This window comes from Numida meleagris, chromosome 9, assembly GCF_002078875.1.
Source record: "Numida meleagris isolate 19003 breed g44 Domestic line chromosome 9, NumMel1.0, whole genome shotgun sequence".
In the NCBI taxonomy this organism is placed as follows: Eukaryota; Metazoa; Chordata; class Aves; order Galliformes; family Numididae; genus Numida; species Numida meleagris.
Window position 1 is genome coordinate 11,344,767 of NC_034417.1, and position 9,841 is coordinate 11,354,607.

The window sequence follows — 9,841 nt, forward strand, 5'->3', positions numbered from 1 at the left end:
AGTTATGATTCCTGGTGATCTTCACTTGATTTGGCAGTGGAAGTAATTTAAGGAGTGAACTGCTTATTAAAATGACCACTGCTGCATATATCTGCACTCAGTAATTGATACAGATTAGCTAGGAGTTAGTGTCGCGTTTTGCTAATGGATTAATCCTGGAAAGCTGAACGCGTTTTTTTTCTTGGGAGAAGCTCAGAAGAAAAGTCTGTGGTTGCTGCAGGCTTCTGTGTCTGTCCTGTGCAATGTCCTCTTGTTCAAACTCCTTAAAAGATCAATGCATTCAAAATCTCTTCTGAAAGAGAGATGAGCTGCGCAGTTACAATGGTACATTTCAGCAGAAAATGCCCTTGGAACGCAGGCATGAAAACACCCTACCAGTTATAAGCACAACAGCTGTGAGGTTTAGAATGAATGCGGATTTAATTTCATTTTATTCTATATTGCATGTGGAAGCATGCCAGGGCAAGCACGCTGTGCACGCATTGTCGAGGGGCTCGCAGCAGTAGTTCTGTATGTAAGGCAATAGCCTCAAGTTATTCCACTAATTCAGTTTAGGTGTGGATGTTCTTGGGAATGCGTGCATTTACCAGCAGAGGGCATGCAGACTTCATTCAATGGGGACATGTGCTAATTAATAAATCTCAGATGCAGGTAGGTGTCTACCTGCATCCATAGCATTCCCAGACAAAGCATTTATTCAGCTGTGCCGAAACTGCCCACTGTGGTCATTGTGTAATTTCTGAAACAGGCAGGAAGCGAGGGGGCACGAAGCACATGTTGGGAATTACATAATGTGTCGTCAAACCATGATCATGTTTCATGTTCGTGCTTAGTCAGACTGGCAGCGATTAGGGTTGGCTAAATGTTACTGTGCCTCTCATTTTCTCCATTGTGAGGCATCTGCTAGCTCTGTTGATCATTAAAGTCTCAATCTAGACAGTGACTTGTATTGTGGATCAGGCCTGTGATGAACTAGAGGAAGTCAGGGAGAGAGAGTCAGCAGTTTTTATAATATATTAGCAGAGGATTATTGAGAAATGTGAACTTAAAAGGAAGGCTATCTGCATTTTAGGAGCAAAATCAAAGGAACTGTACGGCAGAATCTTCTGTTTTACCCTGCCCAATGCACTTGCAGTACATTCATAATCTTCATAAAGGAGAAAATGAATTGGTGAAATAGGCTGTTTTATGATAATATCCCATATGTTATCAGATTCATGCAGGCAGAATCACACTAATGAAGAGAAATTGCAGTTTATGTAGGGCTTGCAGGCCTCGCTCAGGCAGATTAACAGTGGCTGGGGTAAGAGGCAGCGCGCTGCCTTGGCAGGCTGCCCGAGAGCTAATCAATGCAGATGGAGTCAACAGGACTGCCGGTCTGATTCCCAACAGTTTCATCTCAGAACAGGAATGACTGCATCCATCAGTGCTCCTTGATAAGACATCCTTTAAGCTCATGGTAAGAATGAGCACGTTTGGGGAGGCAGAGGCTGAGCGATACTAAAAGCGATGACTCCACATGCGGTTCAGGGTAGAGGTGGGTGTTTAATTTTAGCTGCTGACCTGATTTCATGCTGAATGACAAGTATCTACAGGAATCCTCAAGGGCCAATCAGTTGCTGTGTTAGTGAAGCTTCTGGAGAAACGCATTTAATTTTATACAAGTGATGCCTTTAAGGAAGCAATTATGATTTTAGCTCTCAGAAGTTCTGACTGCTTCAGGTTGATTTCAGCTCATGCTAAGCTGAAATTCTGTCATGTTCCACGCTGCTGAAACTGAAGTCTCACTCTGTTGTGTATTTAACGTGGCACACCCTGGCATTCTAAAAATGCCCTGGTTTTCATCTGTGGTGGTCAATTTTTTTCACCGCTTGAGAAGCAGATTTGGTGCAGCACAAAATAATTGAATCCTCTTGCTATTTGCATGCGCGTTCTGAAATGAGGCTTAGAAAAAGAAGCAAGTGCAGAGCCTCGTCGCTGAGGAACTCCTTTACAGCGAGTTCTCCTTTGTGGCTTTGTTCTTGAGGAAAGTGTGCTCGTGGTGAGCCAGCAGAGGGCTTTCATTTTGCAAGAGAAAGGCTAGGAAAGGTCTCTCAGATTGAGTCCCATGTCACAGAAGATACTCATGAAAAAATACAAGAGTTGGGCCCACACACCACGGGGCAGATGCTTCACTTTTCACTGGTGACGAATGCTGGCCACTCTGAATGTGAGTCACTGGGATTATTTCTCTTGGCGTTATGTTTCTAATCAAAAAAGAAGGCTGCTTTCAGCCAGGAGCCAAGCATCAGTGCTATTCAACATTTAAATATGAAATAGTGGGGCTTTTACTGCTGCTAATAACGTGGCAGCAGGCTCAGTTCTGTCCATACCCAATTCTGCCACTGTTGCTGGCTCAAGTACACAGGGGTTGGATCCACGTTTGGTTCATGCCCATCTTTTTTTCCATAGTCATACTGATTGATTTAAAAGTTAGCTTGAAGATCACTTTGCATTATCCCTGCTCTGCTTTTGACTTGAGTGAAAAATGGCCGGGCCCAAATGCCATGCTTTGAGGACAAACATTTGTTTGTTTTCTGTGGCTAGCTGCTGACTGGAACCTCATCTGCACGTTTGTATTGGCTTTTTATGTTCCGTTGTCTCGGAATCCGTCCAGTGATTAGTTTGTTGACAAATGGCTTTTCCCTTGAATAAGATACAGTGACTAGATGTTCTGAACGTCCCAGAAGGGCTCTGGCATTTGTCCTCAGGACAGTGAAAAACACCCTGGCATTTTCTGCCTTCGCTGAATCTGCCTTTCATTTGTGTATTGTATGGATTCTTCTCAGAATACAGAAAGAAAAATATTGAAATGTGGTTATTTCCAGGAAAAAAAGATAGTTCAAAAAAACCTTTTACTCAACATACCTGCAGTTTCTGTGTATTGCTGTTCACCTTTCCTCGCTTCAGTAAGCAACTATGGTTTTAACCACTGTTTGAAGCTGACACAGCAAAAATGGAAGGGTGGATTTGACTGAGTTCCCATCCCTTGAACCTTTGCAAATGGTTTGAGGCTCTGAGGTTGGTGACGTGCAGGGAGAAAAGAGCTTAATGTGACTCTGTCTCCAGTTTAAGCTCGAGTCTGCAGAGCTGGCACCTAAGGGAGAGGAGGAGCCCTCTCCCTGCTGTTGGTGTGTTAGCAAGTCTTGAAATGGAATCACTGAAATGCACTGATTGAAATACACCAAAATGCGGCATTCTGTGATGCGAGGATTGGTCCCTCTTCAGAAGGGGAAAGAAGCTCAAAATTATAATACTTTATATAATCTCGTAATCACAGCTCTCATGGAACAAAAGCCTTCCATGAGCACCCTTTAACTGTTACTGACAAAAAAAAAAAAGCCTCATCTAAGTAATGCACTTGCTGAACCCACCCTGCTACTGCAGCTGGGTGCTAGGGACAAATCCACCCTTCTCCCCAGTGACAATGATGTGCAGAAATCCACCCTCTACCTTTTTTTTTTTTTTTTTCCTGCACCAAATTCTTCAGTTTTGCAGCATGTGAGTCAACTTGTAAAAATGACTCACAGGCTCATTCCAGCCTTCTGAATTGGGAACCCAATTAAAATACTACTTGTAATGCACATATTGAAGAGAGCGAAAAGTGTCTGTTCCTGAGTGTCAGGCATTAACGTAGCATATCTGAAGGTCTGTCTTGAGCTAGTCTGGTATTTGGCAGCAGGAAATCTTGTGGTTAAGATATAAGTTATAGAAAAAGAAATATTTTGAAAATCTGCTAAGGTAAAAAAAAAAAAAACAACAACCAACAATGGTATAATGAAACTATAAATTTGATTAATTATTAATATATCAAAGCTCATTAGGTTTTTAAAATTTGTTTATTTATGCATCCGAAATGGCATTATTGGGTAGAATGTTTTATTTATAAGGCACTGAAGAGGTTGGTTTTCTGCAGGGGTATTGTACCTGGCAATCAGCTTGGACTGCTGCTGGTCTGGTTTTGGATAGCTATTGTCTTCAGTTTAACTACTCAGTGTCGTGTTGGGCAGGTGCCCCCTGTATAACTGCAGGGGTGATTCTTACCAGTATCAGGCTTCAGCCTTCACCGAGCATTTACATCAGGACTAGGCAATCCTCCTGACATTGCTGCCCGTGTACTTGGAGGTGATCTCACAGGAGTGGCCTCAGCTGTGCTGCAGCGCCAGGGCTGAGTGAGCGCTCTGTGGATTCCAGAGTGACACAGTGGTGTCATTCTCGGTACTCCTGACACATTTCCCTTCCTGACACATTTCCCTTCCCAGGTGAGGACTCAGTTGTGCTGCAGGTCATGTTGACACAGTCCTAGCATCGGCCTTATATTTTGACTGGTGGTAAGTAGTCCAAAATTACTCATCATCCACATCAACATTTCATCAACAATCAGATTTTTTGCCAACAGACAAAGGACTCCAGAGAGAGCATGCAGGCTGAAAAACATGTCATCCAAGCTCTGCAAAGATGCTGTTGTGTTATTCACATGTGGCTCTTTAGCATTGCTTCCTTGTGTATACATCACAGCCCTTTTACCTCCAGGATGTTTCTAAGGCATCGCAGTGAACCTTCGGGCAAGGAGGTGAGAGCTGCGGCAAAAGGCAGGGCACCTATGTAGGTGAAAACACTCAAGGAAAAGGCATTTGAGTGTGATTGCTCCCTGGAATTATCTTCTCTATCCAGAAGCCCTCCATTTTAGAGGGTTGGTGTGGTTGTTGCAGAAGAGAGGTCACATCGAGGACCGAAACTTCACCAGATTCTTCTCCCTGGTCCCGTACAACTATTGTATTTATGCCCACTTTCCAGAATGGTGGGTATAAATGGCAAGATCTGGAGCCTGGTGGTACCACGTTACCAACCTTCTCTTGCTAAGCAACAAATCCAGTCTCAAAGGGAGTTGCTGGCAAAAACGACACCCGTAGCCATTTATTTAAATGCTACTCATTTATTATTGCTTCAATTCTTATTGAAAATAATGAAAACTGGTCACAAATTGGGGAAGTGCATGCACAGGAAGGTATTTTTCTTCAAATGCAATTCCAATAAATGTAGAAATGAAGACTAATCTTTGTCCTAGCAAAGTTCATGCAAACCAAATGTGCGTATATTGTTACCATTTGTCAGTATGTAAATAACATATATGAATAATTGCCAGTAGGTGGTAGTATGTGTTTTTCAGATAACTTTGTAAGCTAGTACTGCAAGTGTTACATGTTGGAGGTGATTTAGAAAGATCCTGTCATCTTTAATGTATGATCCTCAAACATTATTGCTCTGAATTCAAGTCCCTGATCTCACTGATTTAATGGTTCTGTTTCACAAACAACAGCCCATCTCAGAGAGGCGTATTTTGATTTTCAAGTTTGTGGACGGACCTAACCGGAAACATTTTAAGAAGTGCCAATTATTATAGGCCCTGGGAATTCAAATGTATGCATTTGTTGGAATGACTGCATTGCTCCCTAGTGTTTCATTTTAGGAGGTGAGCTTTTGATAAACAAATACATTGTTTTAATGATTTAGGAATGTAGAATTGCTCTGTCTCAGAAGCAGTTTTGAGAATTCCTTGAAGAGCTCGCTGGAAGAGGAGCAACACAAGTTACTGGGCATCCACATCTTGTCACTGCCTCATGTGCTTTGTAAAGACAAGGAAAAAAAAAAGCAGCTGGGAGACTTCGGTGGCTCCTTGCTGACAGTAAACTGTACAAAATTAATGCTGTTTCCCCAACTCATCACACAGAAGAGATGCCCATCCTTCTGTGAGAGCAGTTGCCAAGTGCTCAGGCGTGTCCCAGTCTGGATATCCATCCTTCCTCAGGTGAAGCCCAGACCACCCCTGTGCACGGCTGGCTGCTTGGTGCCTTTGCTGTCTTTTTGGGAAGGGCCTGAACTTTGTTTGGTGGAAGAAGGGGATGCCAGTGGTAAGGATTCTTTCTGTGGTGCTGCCTGCCAGGAAGCAAGACAGAGCTCGGGAAAGGCTCTATAAATATTTTCTGCAGTCACTCAAAGGCAGTTAGCGTTTTGGTTGTTTTTCCTGGGGTGTATGAGACTGCTCTCTTCTGTGCAGGTGTCTAATTTCTGTGGAGCTTCCTTCTTTCTTTTCCTACTTGTTTCCCGCTTCTGCAATTGTTGCTTGTGCTTGTAGCACTTTTACTCAGCCCCACACTCCCTCTGAATGCAATTAGGCCATTTGTGCAAATGCTTTTTGTCATAAACGTGGTCTGCAGAGTCAGACCTTTTGCTTCTTCCTTCTCCTTCCAACCTGTCCCTCCCAAGCTTCCTTTCTCATTGTTTTTCCTTTCACTTATGTCTGCCTGTGTTAAAGTGAGCTGGCGGAGAAGGAAGTGGGGGAGGGCTGTTCTGCAAGGGGTTTGGTGAAAACAGCTGCAAAACTTTCAGTGTCTGGAGCAGATGAGGCTCTCAGACTGAAAGGTAACTTTTAGAGACAAACTCCAGCAAGAGACATCCATGCTACCCTGACGTGCATCCTCACCAATGAATAAATGTGCCTGTCAGTATTCTGATAATAGAAAATAAATTAGTGTGTGTGGGTTTCATGCTAGGAGACGGAGTTTCATGAGAAATGTAGGCTACCAAAGGGAAGAATCTCAGGGCTGGAAGCTGGTCACTTGGAAGGAAAGAAGCCATGAATGCAGCAGAAGAGAAGCATGACAAAACTGAGAATGGAGATTTTAATTAAGCAAATGAAATCAGTGTTGCTGAAGGATTTTCAGTTGTCTTTGTACAGAAGCTCTGTCTTGGAGCAACAGTACCTCTGCTGGATGTTCTTCTGGTTACACTGTGTTGTGTGGTGACGGGTCTCAACACTCCTGTGAGCTTTCTATTCAGAGTTAAGGAGAGAAATAGAAGGTAGCTTTATCTAGATGCATGCAATATGTAAACTGTGAATGACTACAAAGAGTGAACTAGACAGACATTATTCCAGTAACAGGACCAACTCATCAGCATTACAGCACTACAAAAAGAAGCTGTACTCTTTCTCAAGCTAGATATAAAATGGAGTTGTAGTCATAAAGGTACCTCATCTCATGCATACTCTGCCCCCTACAAATTCCCTTGAATGTGGCTGAACTGCTTCTGTCTTTGTCTAGATAATCCCAGAGTGGGGAACTTTCATCTGAACCGCAAGGTGCTGCTTTCCTGGACTCCATTCACCCTTTTGATATCAGTCCCATCAGCTTTCACCAAACACCTTTGCTCCCAGTTGTAGACAGTGCAAGTTAGAAGTACTGCTGAGGGTTTTTTATCCAAAGCATAATTTTGACTGGGAGTTACTAAAAGGCATTAAAAGTGGAAGCATAATGTGCCTTTTTCAGAGTCCCTTCTCAATGATTGTCATTTGAGGAATGAGGATGTTGAATTTTCCATGTTGCACAAGTTATGGCAGCTGTTCCATATTGCTAGATTGGAAATTAAAATGGAGATCTATTCAAATCGTCTGACACTTCCAGCAAGCTTGAAAGCAATGCTTTAAAATATAACAGAGCTCTAATTTGAGTCCTGAAAGATAGTCAGTAACACTGAAAGCAAACTTCTTACTTTTTCCAAATGGTTTGGAAATACTTTGTGTCTTTTCCTCTTGCTAAATTCTGCTTTCCACAGCAGCCATGTGATGCAACTGAAGTCCAGAGGAGTCCTGTGGATGTCAAAGATGAAATTCTAGGCTAGAACATTTCAGTAGATCTGGTCTGTTATGACAGAAAATGTTTTCAGGAATGCTGAAGCTATGCTAACCTTTTAAAAAAAAGAATGTTCACATCTCTGTTTTCTTCCTTCATAATTGTGTATTGTCTGAATCATCTTGATAGTTTCTTCATCTAAGGATAAGATTGGATTTATCTATATCTGCAGACAGTAACGTAATCTTGTAGTTTAGGAATTTGTAGAGGCCAGACTTTGCCAGTCCACACACAGTCATGTCTAACTTTTGATTCCAGTGCTGCTGCTTCACTAGCACTAACTTTACAGAGGATAGAAAAACTCATCTCCTAGGAAGTGAAATTATTTGAAACACACATAATTCCAGACCTGTGCCTCAGAGCTCAAAGAGGAGTTCAGCCACCTTAATTTGTTGCCACCAGAAAATATTATTTAATACTATTAATATTTGTGTATGGTTATTCTTATTCCAAAGAAAGAATGCACTGTTGACATCTCTCAGCATTTGCTTTGTTGTCCTGAATATGTCAGTTCATCGCTCATACTGAGAATTAATCGCTGTGGTAAATGTAGCATTGTGATCTCTTCAGGAAATACTTGATGAAGCTTTATAAAGGCACTCCATGAAAAACAGACAAAAGTAGTCTATATTTTTCTTTGTGGGTGAAATTCACCTGCCCAGAGCACAAATAAATACATGACAGACTCCTGCTAGCACCACTGCAGTTCTGCTGCTATCTGTTCAGTTTTGCTTCCCACACATCCTGTAATGACGAAGATATTCTCTTCCAAAATGCCATGTGCTTTTTCAGGGTGGCATTGGAAGCTATTAAGGGTTCAATGGGTGCTGGAAAGACCAATGTGCTATTGATCTATCTGTCCTCTGAATGAACTCTGGTTAAAAAAAAAAAAAGTATTTCTCAAATTCTGGATGAAAGAATTTGTGTACAAATAAAGGCAGGATGTGTGCTCTCTGGGATGATGTGACTACATAAATAAGCAGTTCTTCAGTGCAGCATCTGGTTTTCTAATTTCCAGTAAAACTGAATGAATCACACATGACAGCACCATTGCCACGAACCAGTGTGGCATGGCATCTGAGAAAGATAGCGCTGGAAGGGTGTGAACTGGAGAGCAGATGATGGGGTTTGAAACATCTTGTTTGCTTTGGCAGAATAACCAAAATCTTGATGCTTTCCCACAATCTGCTCTAAGGATGTAGGTCTTGCTGTGCTGTATCGGATTATTACTCTGGGAATTTGTACGTCCTGCCTTTGCCCGTGGACAGCCCTTGATGCTTCAGATAAAGATAAATGCCCAGACTCCCCACAGGGGAATTCCAAAGTTAGATGATGTTTCTTCAAGTGGGGTTTACATTACTGCAGAATTACCAGGGGAGGTTTTCTCTCTCCCATACCAAATCATAAAGGATACATCTACTCAATCAGGCAAACAAAGGTCCAAGGCTGATCAGGTTCAGGCTCACATACCATACATACTATTTATATGTAAGTACATGCTCTGGTATGAGCCTTAGGTCAAGTCCACTCCAGAGGGATGTCCTAGCCTTGGCCGCATCCTAGCCCAGTCCCAAACTTTGCCACCCCAGAGGTGGGACCAGGCTGGAGCTGGGCATACTGCAGCCTCCAGGAGCAGCTCTGATGGTCTCCCTATTCCCTGAGCACCATGTGAACCCCAGTCAGGTGAGAACCAGCACTGTGGCGTACGGGCCATGGCCTTTGACCAGCTCGAGAACTCTCCATGTTGTCAAGGCAGCAGCAGTTCTCAGAGATCTGCTAAAGCTGAGTCCCTGCTTGGTACTGCAGCTTCACAGCAACAGAACTCTGCATGCCAACATCTGGTTAACCCTAGCTCTGAGATGATACAGTCTCAAAAGGTGGGGGCCTAAATTAAAGAGATGAAAAACAACCCCCTTCTCTTTGTCTGCTCTCATGCCTTCAGAACTGGGGATCAAATCTTCTGATGCTAATACAGAAGAAAAACTGAAACTTCTCGTGCAGGATGCCTACTTGTTAAAGGCAGGTGGGAGGAGGATGCAAGGAGTTTTTTTTCTCCTTCTGACATTCCCAAACACAGTACTTCCATATTTAGACAAAGCTAATGATGATGT